This window comes from Topomyia yanbarensis, chromosome 1, assembly GCF_030247195.1.
Source record: "Topomyia yanbarensis strain Yona2022 chromosome 1, ASM3024719v1, whole genome shotgun sequence".
Taxonomy (NCBI): Eukaryota; Metazoa; Arthropoda; class Insecta; order Diptera; family Culicidae; genus Topomyia; species Topomyia yanbarensis.
The window spans coordinates 84,394,488-84,414,589 of NC_080670.1; the positions used below are offsets into that span (position 1 = coordinate 84,394,488).

The following is a 20,102-nucleotide window of genomic DNA, read 5'->3' on the forward strand; positions in this document are numbered from 1 at the left end:
ATTTTCTTTCGCGTTCTAAGATGGCCACTTTTCAGTTATTTTTTAAATGAAATTTAGATTCCAATAAGAAAAAACCTGTTTTAATCCACCTAGCGGTGCAATTGTGCCTTTCTGAATCATGAACACGAGAATTTTATCGTTGTTTATATTCATTAAAAGCTTTCAAATGTATATTATATTCTTATGACATGACAACTATGTACAAGAAAAGAAATTATTTTTCGAGTTCTAAAATTTTGTAAAAGAAAAAAATCCAAATCGAAAACTTCAACCATCAGAATCAGTAAACAGCGCCTTGAGACTTAGTTTGGTCGTCTTGATCAGCTGGTGTGAGAAGAACGTTAATGTTCGCACCATATGTAGGAAGGAAACTTTATGCCCAAATGGTCTAAACACCAAACATTGATTATGACAATTTTTCGAAACAGCTACGGTAATATCAAATTAAAAAAAGGTGCGAAATCGGCGAAGTCCCAAAAAGTCGATTTTCATCAAAAAAAAATTTTTCGATGTAACATAAAATCTTGACGTTTCATGCATTTTAAAGATGTTTGGCATCAAAAATACGAATTCGATTTCATAAATTTCATGGGGTCCCCCCTTTGAAAAAAAATTTTCAGTTCCGGCTTATATGGGAATTTCATATGTGACTGGAAGGTTTAGTCTATATTTCCGGAACCGTATAAGCGATCCGTACGAAATTTTATAGACATCTGTGGGGATAATATAGCTATCATTTGGGACTAAGTTTGTGAAAATCGACCAAGACATTTTCGGGAAACTGATGTGAGTTTGTCAATTTTGAAAGATGGCCGCTTTTCCCGGGCACTTCCGGAACCGTCTATGATGGTCAATGTAGTCAAAGAAAGTTTGGTTGGCCGTCAGGGACCTAGAACTGCAAATTTAAGTTGTTTGACAGACATTTTAGCGAAATTTTTACCTTTTTGCATTCATCGGAGTATTGCTTTGAGTCGGAATTTGCTTTGTGACGGCACACCACAACCCGTAACTCCGGAACCGCAAGTCGGAATTGAATGAAATTTAATAGCTATTTACGATGATAAAATACCTTTCATTTGAGACTAAGTTTAGTCTAATCGGTTGAGCCATCTCCGAGAAACCGATATGACTGCTATTCTAAATTTGGATACTTTCGCCGGGACTTCCGGAACCGATGATGGTGGCCAATGTGGCCAAATAGACTTTAAATGGCTGTTAGTGACCTAGTTCTACAATTTCAACTAGTTGTGGCCACATTTTGGAAAAATTTTCACCATTGTACATTCAATGCAGAATTTGTTAAAATCGGCATTTTCTGCGTGATCGTGCTCATCATCCTATAATTCCGGAAACGGAAGTCGGATCCATTAGAAATTCAATAGCAGCCTATGGAAGCGTTGTACCTTTTATTTGAGACTAAGTTTGTGAAAATCGGTTCAGCCATCTCTGAGAAAAGTGAGTGAGATTGTAGTCACGTACACACACACACACACAAACGCACATACACACACATACATAAACACAGACATTTGCCGTACTCGACGAACTGAATCGAATGGTATATGTCACTCGGCCCTCCGGGCCTCGGTTAAAATGTCGGTTTTCAGAGCAATTGCAATACCTTTCTATTGAGAAAGGCAAAAAGTGCTGTTCAGCAAGAAGAACTAAAAATCAAAAATAAATCAGTAAATAAACCTTGTTTACTAAACACTTCCATCACTAAATGGTTTGAACAATTTTCAAACTCGATGAAACATTTAGATGAATTTCTTGAATTGTATAAGTTACATAAATTTGCGCGCGTATGGGATTTGAATCTCATATGGTCGGTGTTAAGTCAGATCGGACTAAGTCACAAAACATTAAAAACTGGTACAAAGTTACGTAACTTTGTACCAGTTACAATTTAAACTATAGGCTATATAATCACTATCAACAAACGGATTTCTGCTACCACTTACCGCACTGCTAGGAAAAAAGATAGTTTAACAAATACTTTGCTATCTTTTCCATCTCGACGGTCTCTACTGCGTAGTCGATATGCTACCGCTCACCAATAACCAACGTCGATGCCGCTGTCATCAATAGCGAATAGCACAAAGTAGCGAACACGTGTACGCTGATTTCGAGGGATTCGTCAAACTTGAACAATTTTTCATTTTTCGCAGCAGTTCCAGCACACGCTTCTTCAGTCGTTGATAGTTATACTGACTGGAACTGTCCAACACTTCAACGACTGTAGCATTGTGACACACGTTGACTATGGCGTAGAATGCACATTTGTGCAGTCGGTAAAAATACTTGGTTGGTGATTATTTAACTTCATCTTGTCTAACAGGCGAATGTCATTGATGAGGATTTTCATAATGTTCGGCAGATGGGCATCTAGATTTTGGTCTAATTTAGGTGACGCGGTTAGCTTAGTCTGAGCGGTTACATACTTTGCGGTTATAGTATGATCTCTGCCCTGTAAATGGAAGAGAAATTTGTTAATCGGAATAAATCTTAAATATACAAATACAAATTGATTAAAGGACACTTTTGATTACATTAAGTTTGGATTTCATTATAAAATTTCCGTTCTAACTTTGATTCAAATCGATTCTTCCGAGATAGAATTATGCACGTAAGCTACATTGCAGCCTAAAGCGACAAATGGGGGTCTTTTATAATAGACTATCAATCAGTACTCACAATATTCCGACTGGTGAATTGAGTCCTCGTTTCTACGAATTCGTTCGCATATTGATTCAGAAGAAGTCACGCATCATTAGCGCATGGTATTGGTTTATGACATGCACAACGGAGATGATCATAAAAAGATTTCCTTTACATTGTAGAAGCGTTGCTAGCACTTCTAGTAAGTTACATGGCAAAACGTGGATTGTTGGGTGTTTCCAGCAGCTTGCAGAACCATTCAGAAATCATTGGCAGTGTTATTGCGTACCAGCAACTTGCCTCAATATTTCCTCCTAATTTACTGACTTTGGATACGTATCGCTCCCGTTATTCCGCTTCCAATAGCTGCTCACGTTTGCCTTCGTGCTGAGCTTTCTCCAATTCTTGAAATACATAATCATGAACTACCGACAAATTTACAAGAATAATTGTATTCACGTACCATTTTACACTTGCCGTCATTCCCATCACAGAAAGCTACCAACAGACTGATATTTTTGTTCAACCAGATATTGTTTTGCAGTAGCTCCTGGCGATCGCGAGCAATCATACCAAAATATATCCATACCCGACAGTCAGCACAAAACTGGAGGTGATATTATCGGTGTCATCGCGATATCGATTCCGCCAGGCACGAGAATTTTCTGTTGAAATTGAATCGGTACAATTATGAATCATTTTTTTTCATTTCTTACCTTCGCGGACTGGTCGGCCTGCAACAAGAACAATATACCACAAGAGATTGTTCAAGTTTTGTGTACAATATGTACTACAGTTTGATAAAAAAACATGCTTCGATGTGAAGAGTAACCGAAAGATTTCCGAGCAATATTGTAAATTACACGATCTGACAGAAAAAGGGACAGTGTGTTACAACACGAGAATAATTGACGCACGAATATTGCCCGTAACTACTTATTGTGGCGCTCTAATCGATGATTCAAGCACTAGCGTTACTTATGGCTTTGTCCAAATAACGCACAAAGGCAGTAACGCATTGAACGGATTTCTATCTGGGCGTTAGCAACGACAAGCCAAAGGGCTCATTGATCGCAGCAACCTCGACCGGCCATTTTTTTGCTTACGATCGCCTCACAAGTAAGACGTGCTCCTGTTGCTCTCATTCACGGCTTACATATACTAGGCTAGCTCGTTAGAGTGTAAACATTTGACGAGAGCGCGTCATAGAAATCGTCGGCGAAAACAATTACATGAAATCCATATATTGTTTGCTGCTAACGAATGATCGGCACCTGGTAAATCACAAGGAAGTTATGCGGATGTCCAAAACCTTTGCCATGACCAGAAAATTACGGTGGGATATGTTTTCTATGGCATGCATCCAAATTCCCGATTTACGCTAATAATCACATAGATGCACTGATTATCCACTGTGTCTAGTGTAATTATGACGTAATTTACATCAAAAATCCATTGCACACTATTTCTTCCACCGTAAGAGCTCAAATATTGTCAATTAACAACTTTCGAGAAATCCGTTTGTTTATCTCAACGATTTCTCTGACGTCACCGAAAACTGTCAATTCGCGGAATAGCAAGCCTCCTTTCTGTGAGCCGTGGCTCTCATTTAAGTGTAATACCGTGATGGGAGATTTTCAAGCAATGCAATTATCAAATTTTGGTCTACGTAGTTTATGAATAGCCCCTTGTCTCTCTGGTCGTGACAATTTGGTGTATACAGTGCTACCCAGTGGCGAAAACACGATCCATGGGCTTTTCGCATGTAAATTATCAAAAACGGTTCACCAGATATTGCCATCTTGGTTTTCAGAATTGCGTCCAAAATAGATCTCTGGTATCTACTCGTAAAGCCTGTTCCGAAAATACCCATATTGATTAGGTTAGAGAGAATTAAGCATTTGCCACAAAAATGGGGTAAAATAAATAAAAACAATTGTGGTGAACGTTTCAGTGGCATTCAATTTTTGAACCACAATATAAAATTAATTCACTTCGTAAATATTCTATGGGCATACTTTTTCGATCGATCTGATTCTTTCTATAACACTAAGCAAATGATCAAAAAACTTTTAAGCAGGTTTTCACTCTTTCAACAAATATTTCGGTTGTAGTACAGAACCTACGAATCAATTGTCGACAACCGACCAGTGACTGCAACCGATCACTTTCCCCTACCTACTACGAAACTATATGAAGTGAAACAACGAGAAAAATGTTAGCCTTCGTTAGGTGTAACATTTTTGTAACGAATGATTTCGAAATTTTTTTAAGCCAAATTTAAATGTTTTTGAAACCAAATTGTTTGTTAGAAATTCAGAGTTTGGCAAATATTACTGTCTTTGATGCGGTTGGCCAACAGGAATCGGTGCCGAAGTGGATCATGTGTGGCCTCAATAATACTGTACAAAGATAATGTGGTCAATCGATAAAATTGATTCAAAACCTTTGTAATAATTTTTAAAGCATGTAGAAAATCATAACTAAAATAAGATTGAAACTTCACGAATCCAGTACTAAAACTCAGAGAGTTTTTTTCGGAAGCATTTTTAGTAGATTTACTGATATTATTGGTGACTGGATTACGATCCATATAAGTTCTAGAATATGAATTGACCAATTTTACACAAACTCGAATTCAAATTCCAATTCGTTCCAATTAAAGTTAAAAAAATCCTTTCGACAAAAACAACACCGCTTAATGTAAAATTTGTGAATTTTACATTCATCAAGCAGTGACCGCTGGCTTATTCTTTATTCTGAAACTCTGTGGACTCTCGAAAGTATTTTCAAAATTGTAACTATTGCGCTTTTCATCTGTTTTGCCTAAACAACTTCAAGGTACCGAAGAGGGGCAGTAAAGCAGTTTTTGCATGTCGCTAAATATTGTATTTAAACACTAAAGTGTGTTTTTAATTACGCAAGAGACCTCAATATATTTTACATTCTCGTGTTCGATGATTTTTTTAAGACGGGTCAGAAAACGTATGGTCCCTTAAGTGATTGGTATACTTTAGCAACATTGAACGTGTTATTGTTTGAATTATTTTCCAACAGTAAATATGCTGTTTGTTTATGCTTTTCTGATCTAACAGGTAGGGTGATAATAGAAACAAGGAGAAAATCTGCTCATTACCTTATATTTTCATAAAAATATGCAGAAATTTTCCAACGTCAACGAAATAAGCAGATTGGAAGCAACACCATTAATTTTGTTCTACCGACTTTCACTTTTTCCGCAACTTTTTACCAAGTTTTACGCAGTCGAGCTAACCAAGATCTCAGTACAAGTGACGTTTGTTTTGCTGAAACTCGGAAACTATATCACTGAAAATCAGTAAATTGAAGCCACGTTGCTGAACCACGGCTTACATATACTAGGCTAGCTCGTTAGAGTGTAAACATTTGACGAGAGCGCGTCATAGAAATCGTCGGCGAAAACAATTACATGAAATTCATATATTGTTTGCTGCTAACGAATGATCGGCACCTGGTAAATCACAAGGAAGTTATGCGGATGTCCAAAACCTTTGCCATGACCAGAAAATTACGGTGGGATATGTTTTCTATGGCATGCATCCAAATTCCCGATTTACGCTAATAATCACATAGATGCACTGAGTATCCACTGTGTCTAGTGTAATTATGACGTAATTTACATCAAAAATCCATTGCACAGTATTTTTCCCACCGTAAGAGCTCAAATATTGTCAATTAACAACTTTCGAGAAATCCGTTTGTTTATCTCAACGATTTCTCTGACGTCACCGATAACTGTCAATTCGCGGAATAGCAAGCCTCCTTTCTGTGAGCCGTGTTGCTGAACCATCAATTGAAAAAATTAACTGACCGTTCAGCTGTGCGGAAAACACCGAACTGAAGATGAGATATTCAAATGTTGAATCTTCAAAAGCACGAACGATTTTGAAGAAACTACTTACCACCGAATCAAACTTAAATTATAAATGCTAATAACATAATGAGAATATCTAAGCACTTTTTAGATATTTACTGCTTGAAATCTCTCTACTGCTCACTCGTTCGATCAACTCTGGAATATTGTTCAGTTGTGTGGAACCCTTATTATCTCAACGGTGTCCATCGAATTGAGACAGTACAGCGCAGATTTGTTCGGTTTGCCCTTCGTCGATTGCCTTGGAGCAACCCTCACCAGCTGCCATGTTATGAAAGCCGGGGTTTGCTTATTGGACTCGATACATTGCAAGTGCGACGGGATCTATTCCGTGCTATGACGATTTCGGATATTTTGCAAGATCGAATTGACTGCCCCGAGCTTCTCAGTGCGATAAACATGAACGTTCGCCCTCGCGCCCTTCGCAATAATTTATTCCTCCGATTACCTCTTCGCCGGACTAACTATGGAGTAAACGGTGCCATCATTGGTTTGCAGCGGACCTTCAACAGAGTGTCATCCGAGTTCGATCTTCACATTCCACGTAGCAGATTACAATTTGACTTTTTAAATAGATTAAGAAATTATCATTAGGACCACACCGTGTCTGTTGATATTAATTAATTAATTATAAATAAATAAAAAACAGTTTTGGTTTCATCTCAATTAATGCCTGAAGCATCGAGACGAGTACATATAGACCTTTTTAGTAGACCCAACCCTATATAATTAGCTTAGGAAGCTGAAAAAATGCATTTAAAGTACAGTCCATAAAGGAAGAGTATTCTGATTGCAATTGAAAAGCGAGATAGTGAACTTGTTCTTTGTTTATTGTCCTATTTTCAGCGTGCGTAACTAGTGTTTAGGATAAGCAATTTATTAACTAAAATTTACATAAGATGCGCATAAGTTGCCCAAGCCGAAAATAGGAAAAACAACAGGCGCAAGTCCAATCAGTTTCTAAACTGCTCACTCGACTGACACGTAGTGCTAATCACGGAAGTGAAACTTATTCACCAGCAATTCAATACTAGCGCATGCCAAATAATTGGTGTATTGGTATGTGTACGGTTAAAAGTCTCTTTCCTCTCGATGCCGTTTGTTGACCAAATCATCGGCCCTCACCGTACGGTGGATTGTTGAGCTGTCTAATGTGATGATCTCTCTCTCGCGCAACATGAACAAGCTTTGTTTATGTTGCACACTGGTGTCACAGCGCGTCGCTTTACTCTCCCGCAACAAAAAGTCATCAACATACCGATGAGTTGCTGGTGGATTTAAGAACGCGCCTACTATTCGTCTCTCTCCCTAGGGTTCGTCGCGGTGCGGATGTGGGCGGTAAATGGATTGTCCGCACCGCAACCGCAAAAAAATATCAAAACCGCACCGCTTACCGCAACCGCACTTTATTTACCGCACCGCACCGCGCGGTAATGCGGTAAATGCGGTAAATTTTTTATATTTTTAAAAATAGTGTTGAAAAATTGTACATTTGTGTAACCATATATAATAAAATGTGATTCTTATTCACACGAAATTTAACTTTAAGAGACTAATCAGAATGTAAAGTTTATGAAAAAAATCAACTTTTGCATTTTCTATTAATAAAATTCTGTTCATTTTAAGGCAAACATTATACATTCAAAAACGTTTTACTGCAGTAATAGGAAAACTTTTATTTTAGCAACCCTTCAGTTAATTGAAAAAAGTGGAATAAAAATGTAATAAGAAATAAAGTTGCATATTTCTTTGTTTAAATTTTCATATTTTCAATGTTTTTGACATATGAAAATGAAATGGATGATTTTCGCATTTACGTAGTAAAAACCACCTTTCATTCTTAAAGGAATTTCAACAAAAAAAAATTAAAGTCGAAATACCAGTACATATATATAGTAGCGCATATATTCCAACACAGTGAAATAAAAACATTGTATTTCATCAATAAGAACGACGCCATATTTGACAAAAAAAATGCTCTATACATTACATCCAATCAGGAGTCCGGTCTCAACCGGTACAGAATTACTGAACATTAGAAAAACTGCTAAAAATGGCAAAAACTTCAATTAAAGTGGACAGGAGTCAAACGATGTGGTATTTGGAAAAAATAGTTTCAAAAAAGCTACAAAATAGTCTTAACCCTCCAGCACACGCGCCGTTGTATTTTGTGTAACACCTTCCGAAACTCTAGCGAAATCTTCTTTCAGCAACAGCGGCTGCTCATTCGGGAAACCATTCGCGCGGGTGCTGGAGGTAGGGTTCGTCGCGGTGCGGATGTGGGCGGTAAATGGATAGTCCGCACCGCAACCGCAAAAAAATAATAAAACCGCACCGCTTACCGCAACCGCACTGCATTTACCGCACCGCACCGCGCGGTAATGCGGTAAATGCGGTAAAAATCTGTATTTTTCAAAAGTGTGTTGAAAAAATATTAACTTATTTGTATAACTATATATAATTTCCTATTTACACGAACATTAACTTTGACGGACTCCTCAGAATGAAAAATTTATTAAAAAATGTCAACTTTGCAAGTTTTATTAATAAAATGCCGTACATCTTGAGATAAATACTTTCGAAACAAGGTAAACATTAGCATAGCACTGAAGTCCTATGAAATGTAGCTGTATTTCATCATTATACATACAAAAACGTTTTTCAGCTGCAATTAATAGGAAAACTTTTAATTAATATCAGATCAGGTATCCATCCCATCTCAACCGGTACAGAGTTGTTGAAGGACATTTGAAAAACTGCAAAATATGTATGATCTACAGCATACAGCAGAAATGTTTATACAAATAGGGGATTTAAGGAACAAAATACGTTAAAACACTTACTTCGTATTTTTCAAGAAATCGACGTATTCTTATTAAAATACTAAGATTGCACCCTTAAAATTGTATGAGTTGTAATTTTCTAATAGCTAGTTCGAAAGATCTACCTTTTTATGTAGTTTTTCTAATATTTTTCCATAATGCCAATGCAAAAACTTCAATTGAAGTTGGTAGAGGTCAAAAATAGTCCTGTGCAAAATTTGGTATCTGGGCTAACTTTGACACTTTTCGCAATATGAAAAGAGGCTTTGAGAAACACAAAAAAATCGAAATACCCTATACTTACTTCGAAAGCTTTAATTTCAAAAAGTTACAAAATACTCCTAACTGAAAAATTGGTAGAAAATATTCCCAGTTGGACGAACAATGGACGTATGCGAAAAAAAGTTATGTAGAAGGAGTCTTAAAAACGAACTGCAGGAAAATTCATTGCGAATTTACACAGAAACCAACAGAGATAGAAATACGATGTTGAAGAACGAATAATAAAGTTATCAGCCTAATTTGGACCCTTGCCTATTTTGGACGCTCTTCAAACATTTGTCTCCCTTACTGCTGATTCCTCCAAATTCGTTTGTTTTGATGATGATAATTTCATTCTTTGGGTTGTTTTTAAGTCTTAAGACTTTTTTAAGTTCATCTTTAAGTTCTCCAAATTAATTAAAATTTACAGTTGAGAAAACGCCATCGTACACGATTCATAATTTCACGATTGCCAAGAGGAATCGGGAGAAATGAGGCTTTTTTAAATTGAATTTCACAGTACAATTAGAGCTTCCATCCCGGGAAATTATTTCCCGGGAATCCCGGGATTTTTGGATTTCCCGGGATTCCCAATTCCCGGGAAATTGTATTTTTCCATTCCCGGGATTCGGGAATCCCGGGAAAAAAGATTTTTAATTTATTCTAAAAGGCATAGGTTCTGCGAAAGAAATTCTGTAGGAAATATTTTTACCGGCAAACATTTGGAGTGAGTAGTGAATGCAGATTGTAGCGTTAGTGACGCGCGGTACTTTCTTAAAAAATCGATGAGTGTATGTTACAAAACTTGGGATGGTTTTAAGTGATATCATGCTTAACGCAAACGCTTTTTAAAATAAGGAATGTTTCTAGAACGTCTGCAGAAATATTTGGTCAGTTCATCGAATGCATATTTCGTCTAATTTGTAATACCGTAGGTGTAATATCTGTAAATTTTTGAATGTATGAAAAGCAATACACAACACTGTATCTGTCCAACATCATGCGCATCCACACTCTTTGAATGTCGCTTTCAAGGATGCAGAAAGGATTTTTGAAGGGATAAGATCAAACAATCCAGATACTCACCCGTAACAAGAAATCGATAGTGGGATTCGTCCATCGCTGTACAGTTCGTCCATTATCTACTTGATTTTGATTCACAATTAATTCGAAATGATGCTGATCTTACTGTGATGGAAATGGATTCCATATATCACATTTTCTCATTTAATCGGAAATGACTGCCCACTACCCTGAAGCAGCTCGATCTTTTCATTCAAGATTATTAAAGAAGGTGCTTTGCATTAAATTGATTACATTCCATCGTATCAGAACAACGAATTCCAATTTTGGACAGTAACTCCAGCAGCTGCGTTTAGTCCCAATTGTAATCGTAATTACCAAAATTTAGGTTATGCCTATAGCCAAGAAAAATCATCAAAAGGAGTTGATGTTGCGTAAACTTATTGACGAGCTATCGAATGATTGAATGATGTGTAGGCCACCAAATCGCCATTTTCTGACAACTGCCTTTAGGACAGATATACATGCAATCAAACGGATTTGAAAAATTTTCGATTTATTCTTTTGTTTTCAAGAAAATCATTCACCTTTTTATTTTTCTTCTGTATTCCCGGGATCCCGGGATTTCCCGGGAAATCTATTATTTATTTCCCGAATCCCGGGAAGCTGAAAACCGTCGGGAAATGGAAGCTCTAAGTACAATTCAATTGTTTTTCAATGATTGGATTGTGCATTTTATATATTTGAAAAGGTTCGCTTGTAATTTTTTCAAAATGTTCAAAATATGTCGTAAATATAATGGTGCCAAATTAATAATGTAAGTAACGATGGGTTGAATATAGATTATATTCGGATTTCTTTTCAAATCATTGTAAAGTCCATGGAAATAAGAGCAATTAAATGTTTATTATGTTTCCCTATTGTAAGGTAATAATTTGCGTCGTTCTTAAATGCTAAAAGTCAAAGTTTTAATTCACTTTTTGAAGCAGACTTTATCAATTATTTTTTTAAGTGCGGTTGCGGTAATACCGCGCGGTAAAAGCTCATTTCCCGCACCGCATCCGCGAGAAAAAGTGTCTCACCGCACCGCAGTTTTTGCGGTGCGGGTGCGGTAAATACCGCGCGGTTGCGGTAATTACCGCAACCGCGACGAGCCCTAGCTGGAGGGTTAACTGAAATATTTTAGGACTTAATGTGGTAGAAAACTATTGTAAATTTGAATGGAAGTACGCGAAAAAAAGTTATGTAGCATAGTTTTTGAGAAAGAGTCCAATAAAGTTGACTGCATTGACTCACATTGAATTTACACAGCAATCAAAGAAGATAGAAATACGATGTTGATGAACGAGTGATAGAATAATCATCCTAATTTGGACCTCTCCTTATTTTGGACGATTTAATACATTTGTATCCTTTACTGTCAATTACTTCAAATTCGTTTGGTTTGATGAAAATAATTATATTCTTTGGGTTGTGTTTGAGTCCCAGCATAATTATTTTTTCTCTAATTTCTTTAAATTAATCAAAATTCACAGGTGAAAAATTGATATCGGAAACGATTCATAATTCAACGATTTCCAACAGAAATCGGGAGAAGTGATGCACTTTTAAATTGGGTTTAAGAGTAAAAATTTATTGTTTTTAAATGATCTAATAATTTTGTCTGGATCTTGCATTTTATGTATTTGAAATGGTTAGTTTGTGAAGTCTTACTTAGTATAAAATAACTAGTGTCCAAAATATGTCGTAAAAATAATAGCGTCAAAATATTTCGGACACAGCTAGATTTTCTTTCGTAATAGCAGTCCGTTTATCAATTTAGAATAACCAAAATTATCACTTTATCAATTTTTTTGCAGTGCGGTTGCGGTAAAACCGCGCGGTAAATGCTCTTTCCCGCACCGCATCGGCGGGAAAAAATGTCTTACCGCACCGCAGATTTTGCGGTGCGGGTGCGATAAATACCGCGCGGTTGCGGTAATTACTGCAACCGCGACGAACCCCATCTCTCCCTATTCTCGCTGGTCCGTCACTTCTCTGCAGCTATGCCGGATAGATTCGCTGCACAGTTTCTATTCGTTTGAATTTCGCCATGTTTACATTTTAAATGTCCAATTTAAGTGGACAGTTTTGGCAGTGGAAAATACACAATGAGACAGTTGCATTTAGTTTGAATATGACAAGTAATACGAAATTTATATACCAAGTTATTAAAGTGAAACTTTTATTATAAAACATGTTTCAAATTTGAAAATTGAGAAAATTGTAAGAACAAATTGAACTGGTTCTAGTTCTAGACCTAACTCTAGTGATGTTGACGAGACGTTAATTACCAGAGCTTTTTCTCGGCTTAAATCGCCTTTCAATTTGGGGTCGGAGGGATTTCTTTCAATACTTCTAAGTTATATTGACGTTTTGGTGATGCTGTTTATTTTCATCTTTTGAGCACCTTCAGATAGGTGGGTAATGTCTAGGACATCACCGGAGTGTCGTGACTACTCGTTTGACTTGTAATTCAAATTGAATGATACTCAATAAAATATGTGGGAATGTTTCAAGTTATTCTTTATAATGATTATGGTGGTTCTGAAAAGAATCTTTGTTGTTGGCGTCTGCGTTGATAGGGGATGCGCTGGATTCTAAGCTCGTTGAGACATTCATTCATGAAATGAACAAATTTCATATCTTCTTGCTTTGAAATTTCAACAACCATCGGAATCTTTTTCCTAGCGTATAGAAATGAATCACGCTTAGCGAAAAACTAGGGGCGGGTAATGTCCGGGACATAACCGCGATGATCATATTCTTAAAATTCTGCTTGTATCTCTTTCAAATGGCTAAATTTTACGCATTAAGTTCGATTCACCGGGCTCAGCGAAATTTTCCCGTTCGTTAATCTATTCAGTAAAGCAATTTTATTACCGAGTTCTCCGCATTGAATACAGGTCAATAATTTCATATAATGATTTCAACAAGCAGACGACAATGTACTTGTATGACAGGTGGGAGTGTTTTGATTTGGTTTTAGTGGAGGTAACAACATAAAATCGTGTATTGGACATTTTACAATGATTCTCCTTAACCCAGCAAAACCACGGGGTTGGCAGCAGAGGTTTAAGTTGTTTGGAAGAGATGACAGTTAATATATGATAACTAAACATATAAAATTGTTCTATAAATTGCAAAGATATTGACGTGTTAACTTGAAAATTTGTCATTTCATTCATATAGGCGGCCCTATTCTGCGCGGCGTGTGATGTGAGACGACCAATCTCACCTCACTGTACGTGTCTTTTCTCACCCAATTCTGAAGAGTCACTACGGGTGACGTGAGACGCCCATTTAACCGCAATGGGGAATCTCACCACACCCGAGTCGACTCTCAGAATAGGGTGAGAAAAGTCACCTAAAGTGAGGTGAGATTAGTCGTCTCACGTCACACGCCGCACAGAATAGGGCCGAGGAACAATCATTGAAATTATGTCTATTTATGCTTTGCAAGATTTGCAATAACTTCGAAGTGTGGTCACGACACCCCTGTTATGTCATATACATTACCAACCCATCTTTTCCCATTATGCATTCGTCCTAATAAGGACGGTTTGTAGATAACTATGGTGATACAAGACAAGAATTTTTAAAACGATTCAAACCTTACCGACGATTTGTTTCTACTGAGTACACACATACGAACATTTCCCTTTCGCAGCTCATACCGAATGAGCATGTTTCGCATCAAGGTATTCCTATTTATTAACTGTTCGGCGCAGATGGAAGGCCATCCTTTTGTGCGATAAATGAAAATATATTCATCATTCGTTTTGGTGTAGCTTTCGCTTAGTGGCAGAGTTGCCACATTCACTGATTTTCTTGGAAGGATTTGCAAAAACCTTCGGGTTTGTAGATTAATTTGAAAAATATTTTCTTATGATTCACTGGTGAAAGTACACAATTAACAAGCGCAAACTTAATACTAGTTAATAAAAGAAACTTTCTAATTAAATTCTTTTTCCATTTTGCATTCGTCCTAATAAGGACGGTTTATAGATAACTATAGTGATACAAGACGAGAATCTTTTGAAACGATTCAAACCGTGCCGACGATTTGTTTCTATTGCGTACACACATATGAACATTCCCCTTTCGCAGCTCATACCGCATGAGCAGGCTTTGCATCAAGCGAATCCCTTTTATCAACTTTTCGGTGCTAATGGAAGGCTATCCTTTTGTGCGATAAATGAAAATATTTTCATCATTCGTTTTGGTGTAGCTTTCGCTTAGTGGCAGAGTTGCCACATTCACTGATTTTTTTTGGCAGGATTTGCAAAAACCTTCGGGTTTGTAGATTAATTAGAAAAATATTTTCTTATGATATACGGGTAAAAGAACAGAATTAACAAGTGCAAACTTAATACTAGTTAATAAAAGAAACTTTCTAATTAAATTCATTTTCCATTTTGCATTCGTCCTAATAAGGACGGTTTGTAGATAACGAGAATCTTTTGAAACGATTCAAACCTTGTTTCTACTGAGTACACACATATGAATATGTTATGTATGTGGGAAGTTTCTTTACGGGAGTAATACGCGCAAGGAACTCGTAATTTTAATCAAACTTTTAAATACTTATTCGTTTAAGCGACACAAGAAGTGACCGTTAAACAGCGCGCGATTTTTGTTTAAGAATAACTGTGTTGCCAAATATATTTATTTATTTATAAGGAATGACCAAGGTTAATATACTACACTCCTCCTCCTTTTAAATACTGCTTCATGGAGAGAACCGTCGAGGTGGACGACGCTCTCTCGTCGATCTGCGCATTACAGATGGAAGGACGCCTTCGCTATGACTAATCAGACTGCTGTTTGCTGGTTGAGAATGTAGCTCTGGAGGTAACGGAGCAGATGGGGATCTGCTTTGGGGTGGTAGCCTGGTGACAGTTTCACCTGTCTCATAAAAGTGTAGCTGTCTTTGTTCATCTCCATCAATTGACTTTTCAATGGATGGCGATCTAACTAAGGTATCGATCTCAGGCTTCGATCGTATTTGATCCACGTGACGCTTGAACTTTCTGCCTTGGAACTCAATCTCGTAGTGCAGATCTCCTTGTCGGACTGTGATTATTCCAGGAACCCACTTATCCATCCGGGGGTTTCCGGAGAGAAAATAGACTTGTTGACCCGGGTTAAATTCACGAAAGGAAGGCACAAAGGTTGCTTGTTGCTTCTGAAGCATCTTGCTACTGAGGGTTTCTGGTCTGACCAAGTCCAAACGCGTTCGAATATTTCGTCCTAGAAATAATTTGGCTGGTGATTCGCTGGTCGTTATGTGCGGTGCTAGGCGGTATTGCCGAAGAAACACGTTAAGGTTCTGCTGGAGCGAGTTAGTGGTGGTTCCCATCGCCTTTAGAGCATCCTTCACAGTCTGCACGTATCGTTCAGCCTGACCGTTGGTAGCTGGGTGATACGGCGCTGACAATTTGTGATACTTCACTCCTGATTGTTGTAAAAAATTCTCTAAATTCAGCTGCGGTAAACTGAGGACCATTGTCGGAAACAACGGTTACCGGTGTCTCATACGATGCGAACAGCTCATCGAGTATTTTGATTGTAGCTTCTGCTGTTGTTGAATGTGTAACCTTGACCTCGAACCACTTACTGTAAGCGTCGACTACAACCAGCAACATATCGCCTGCCACTGGACCTGCGTAGTCCACATGGACACGCTCCCAGGGAACTTGCGGATATTCCCAATGGTGTTTGTTGAACTTTGGTGGTGCGTGAGCTTGTTGTGCACATTCGGTACAACACTTCGCAGTGCGTTCTATGTCCGAGTCTATACCAGGCCAGTAGACAAATGAACGGGCCAAACTTTTCATTTTGACTATTCCGATATGTGCTGTGTGGAGGTCATTTAAAATCGGTTGACGAAGAGTTGGTGGTATGACCACACGATGTTTGTAGAGCAGACAGTTTGCAGCCAGTGTGTAGTTTGCCTCTGGAGCCTTGTAAACAACACCACTTAGGTTTCGGCCCGATTCCAGATTCTGAACAATTCTTCCTAAGTGAGAATCCTTGCGAGTCTCGCGAGCAATGTGTTCAGCACGTACCGGTAACTGTTGGATTTGATGCAATGCAAACCAATCAAACTCATCTCGTTCCTCTCCTTCGCGTAAAAACAGTTTGTTAACGTCACTGCGTGTATCTGTTCCAGGTATGCGAGAGCAGTAATCTGCGTTCGCGTTTTCTTTAGTAGGCTTAAACTCAACAGTGAAATTGAAGTGGGACAGGTAGTCTGCATAATTCGCCATGCGGCTGATACATAATGTTGGAAGCGACTTGTGTGGGTGAAGAATCTGTGTAAGTGGTTTGTGATCCGTAACCAAAACAAATTTCCGAGCGTATAAGTAGTGAAAAAATTTCTTAACGGCCCAGACAATCGCGAGGGCCTCTTTGTCAATTTGAGGATACCGCTGCTCTGTAGCTGACATTGTGCAACTGGCATATGCAATCGGACGCTCTAAACCATTGCCAAGCTTGTGCGATAGTACGGCTCCCAAGCCCGCCTTGCTCGCATCTGTAGCCAAAACTAGAGGAAGTGCAGGATCATATGTCATTAGTACTTGTGATGATATTAATGCTGCTTTTATATCCTCATACGCCCTCTCTGCTTCAGGTGACCATTCGAACGTTTTAGATGCAATCATGTCTCGTAACGACCGTGCTCTTGTCGAAAGGTTTGGAATAAAGGCACTGTAGTACGTCGCTTTTCCCAAAAACAGCTGTAACTCATCGGTAGTTGTGGGACGAGGAGCACCGCGGACAGCTTCTATGTGATCATCTGACTTGTGCAATCCATGGCTGTCTATTTTGTAACCCAAACAATCGAGAACACGAGTGGTGAATACACATTTGGTTCTATTGAGGCGAAGACCATGGCTGTTCAATCGTTCAAATGTAGCAACCAAAGCGGACAATAGGTTATTGAACCCCTCGGCGAAGACGATGATATCATCGAAGAAGTTGATTACGTTTGGCAACCCACGAAGAACTGTTTCCATTCGACGTTGCCAAATCGCGGGAATATTTGCAGCTCCATACACTGCTCTGGTGGGACGAATGAGACCATGTGTTGGTGTATTCAGCGTGAGGACCTTACGAAACTCCTCGTCAATCGGTAGATGAGTATACGCATCTGTGATATCCAAGTGACAAAACCAATTAGCACCTTTCATTTGGTTAAATATCATTTCAATTTTCGGTATAGGATGTTCATCGATGATCATCCTTGGGTTGACCGTCGGTTTATAGTTACCAGTAATGCGTAAACTCCCATTTTTCTTAACGACAATGTGTGTGGGGGAAGCCCACTCTGAATAATCAACTCTCTCATAGAAACCTGATGTTATTTTTTTATCGATTTCCTGTGCATATTGACTACGTAAAGCGAACGGCACATCGCGAGCTCTTGCGAAAATCGGTGATGTTCCCGGCTTAAGATGAACACTTGCCGGAGGACCCGCTAACTCACCCGGACCGCTACTGAAGACGTTGTCATAATCCGCTAACAACTGCGAGAGACGTAATTCCTGGTCATGAGACATTTTCGTTTCACCAGTGCTTAGGTTTAGGACTGGATTTACAGTTGAAAAGAGCCGATTTAAATCTATCTCATCGATGAAATGCGAAATCCATTCCCGTCCAAAAAGTGTGTCCGAATCTCCTGCTACAACATACAACGAAAGTCTATGCATGGTGGACCCGACAGTGACATTTACTGGGACCCGACCGAGACATTGAATGGGATGCCCGGTGTAACTTGAAAACTGCCTATCCGTTCGTTCTAGCGTAAAGCTCGGTTTTATTGCCCGCAGTGTGGTTTCGCTAACTATTCCACAGGGGGCTCCCGTATCCAGCTCCATTGCCAGATTGGATCCGTCAATCTTCACATTGATTATCTGCTTACCTGGTGCGCCGATATCATGAACTTTACCTAGCGATTGTACCATGTCAATATCCGCAGCCGGAAGATTTTCTTCCACCTTGTCGGTGGATTGGTCCTGTTGTGGTTTTATCGACTTACATACTTTTGCGATGTGGCCTCGTTTTGCGCAGATGAAGCATTTTGCGTCATGGAATTGGCATTGATTCCGCTGGTGTTGACCTCTGCAACCATTGCAGCTATAACGCTCCCTGGTTTGTTTACATTGTTGCTGCGTTTCTCTTGCCCGTCGAGGCGATTGATGTCGAAGCAAATCACGATTACCTTTTCTTGTTCTTGGAGTCTCGTAACCCAACTTGTTTGTTGACTCGGGTACAAGTGAATTAGCAGCTCTCACGTCCCTTGCGGTATTTCGGGTTGCTTCCAACGTATTTGCGATGTCAAAAGCTGCTTCAAACGTCGCCGGACTCCGTGCAATAATTTCATCACACATTCCTCTGGATTCTAATCCATGTAACAGCTGTTCGATCAGCATTCGATCGAGAAAGTCGCCGTATTCGCAACTGACGGCACCGTGCTTCAGACGGAGAGCGAATTGAGCGATCGATTCATTATTTTCTTGCACGATGTTTCTGAATTTAATACTCTCCACAAACTTATTTTTTGGTCGGTCGAAATGACGAATTAACCTGTCCCGAAGTTCGTTGTATGCTACTTGTGCTGGATCATTCGGACTAACCAAAACTTTCAAAACGTTGTTAAGCTCGGCTCCCATATGTACGCGAGCGTAGTTTCCGTACTGCTCCTCCGAAATAGCAGTTAACTGTAACGCCCATGCAAATCGCTTAAAGTAATCGGCGACAGAACTTCCTTCTGACGAGCGATATTCATTCATCGAAAAAGACGGTGGTTTCGGTTGCTGTACTGCGGCATCTCCTGGGGGATTTTGATGTCCAATATTTACTTGTCCTACAGCGACCTTTAGAGATTCAGTAAACACCCGGCACAACTCAGCCATTTGCTCCGGATCCTGCATCGTGATATTAGGATGCAACTACGCAGTTGAGAATTGTGACCTCGTTTACGGAACTGTACTTTACACCGGGACTAGTGACCATTTCACACTTTAACCGTGTTTAGTATCCAGATCCCACTTCTGACACCAAAATGTTATGTATGTGGGAAGTTTCTTTACGGGAGTAATACGCGCAAGGAACTCGTAATTTTAATCATACTTTTAATTACTTATTCGTTTAAGCGACACAATAAGTGACCGTTAAACAGCGCGCGATTTTTGTTTAAGAATAACTGTGTTGCCAAATATATTTATTTATTTATAAGAAATGACCAAGGTTAATATACTACAGAATATTTATTCCACACCACTAATTCTTTACAAGTATTTTGTTAGTCCCGAAAAGGACTGTTGGCAACATTAAAGATGCGTGAATTTACTTATCTTCTTCGGGCAGTTTTCTTGGAG

General features: G+C 38.8%; 1 protein-coding gene and 1 long non-coding RNA gene across 2 annotated transcripts in view; one reads left to right on the top strand and one right to left on the bottom strand.

Annotated features, from left to right (window-relative positions):
• Positions 1-20,102, top strand: part of LOC131693967 (synapsin) — a 966,657-nt gene that overhangs the window by 106,063 nt on the left and 840,492 nt on the right. The gene's annotated exons all lie outside the window — the stretch shown is intronic.
• Positions 2,011-3,491, bottom strand: LOC131694046 (uncharacterized). Its single transcript, XR_009306387.1, has 4 exons — positions 3,375-3,491; positions 3,122-3,323; positions 2,695-3,062; positions 2,011-2,467 (listed from the first exon to the last, which is right to left on the bottom strand). It is a non-coding gene; the product is annotated as an uncharacterized LOC131694046 (long non-coding RNA).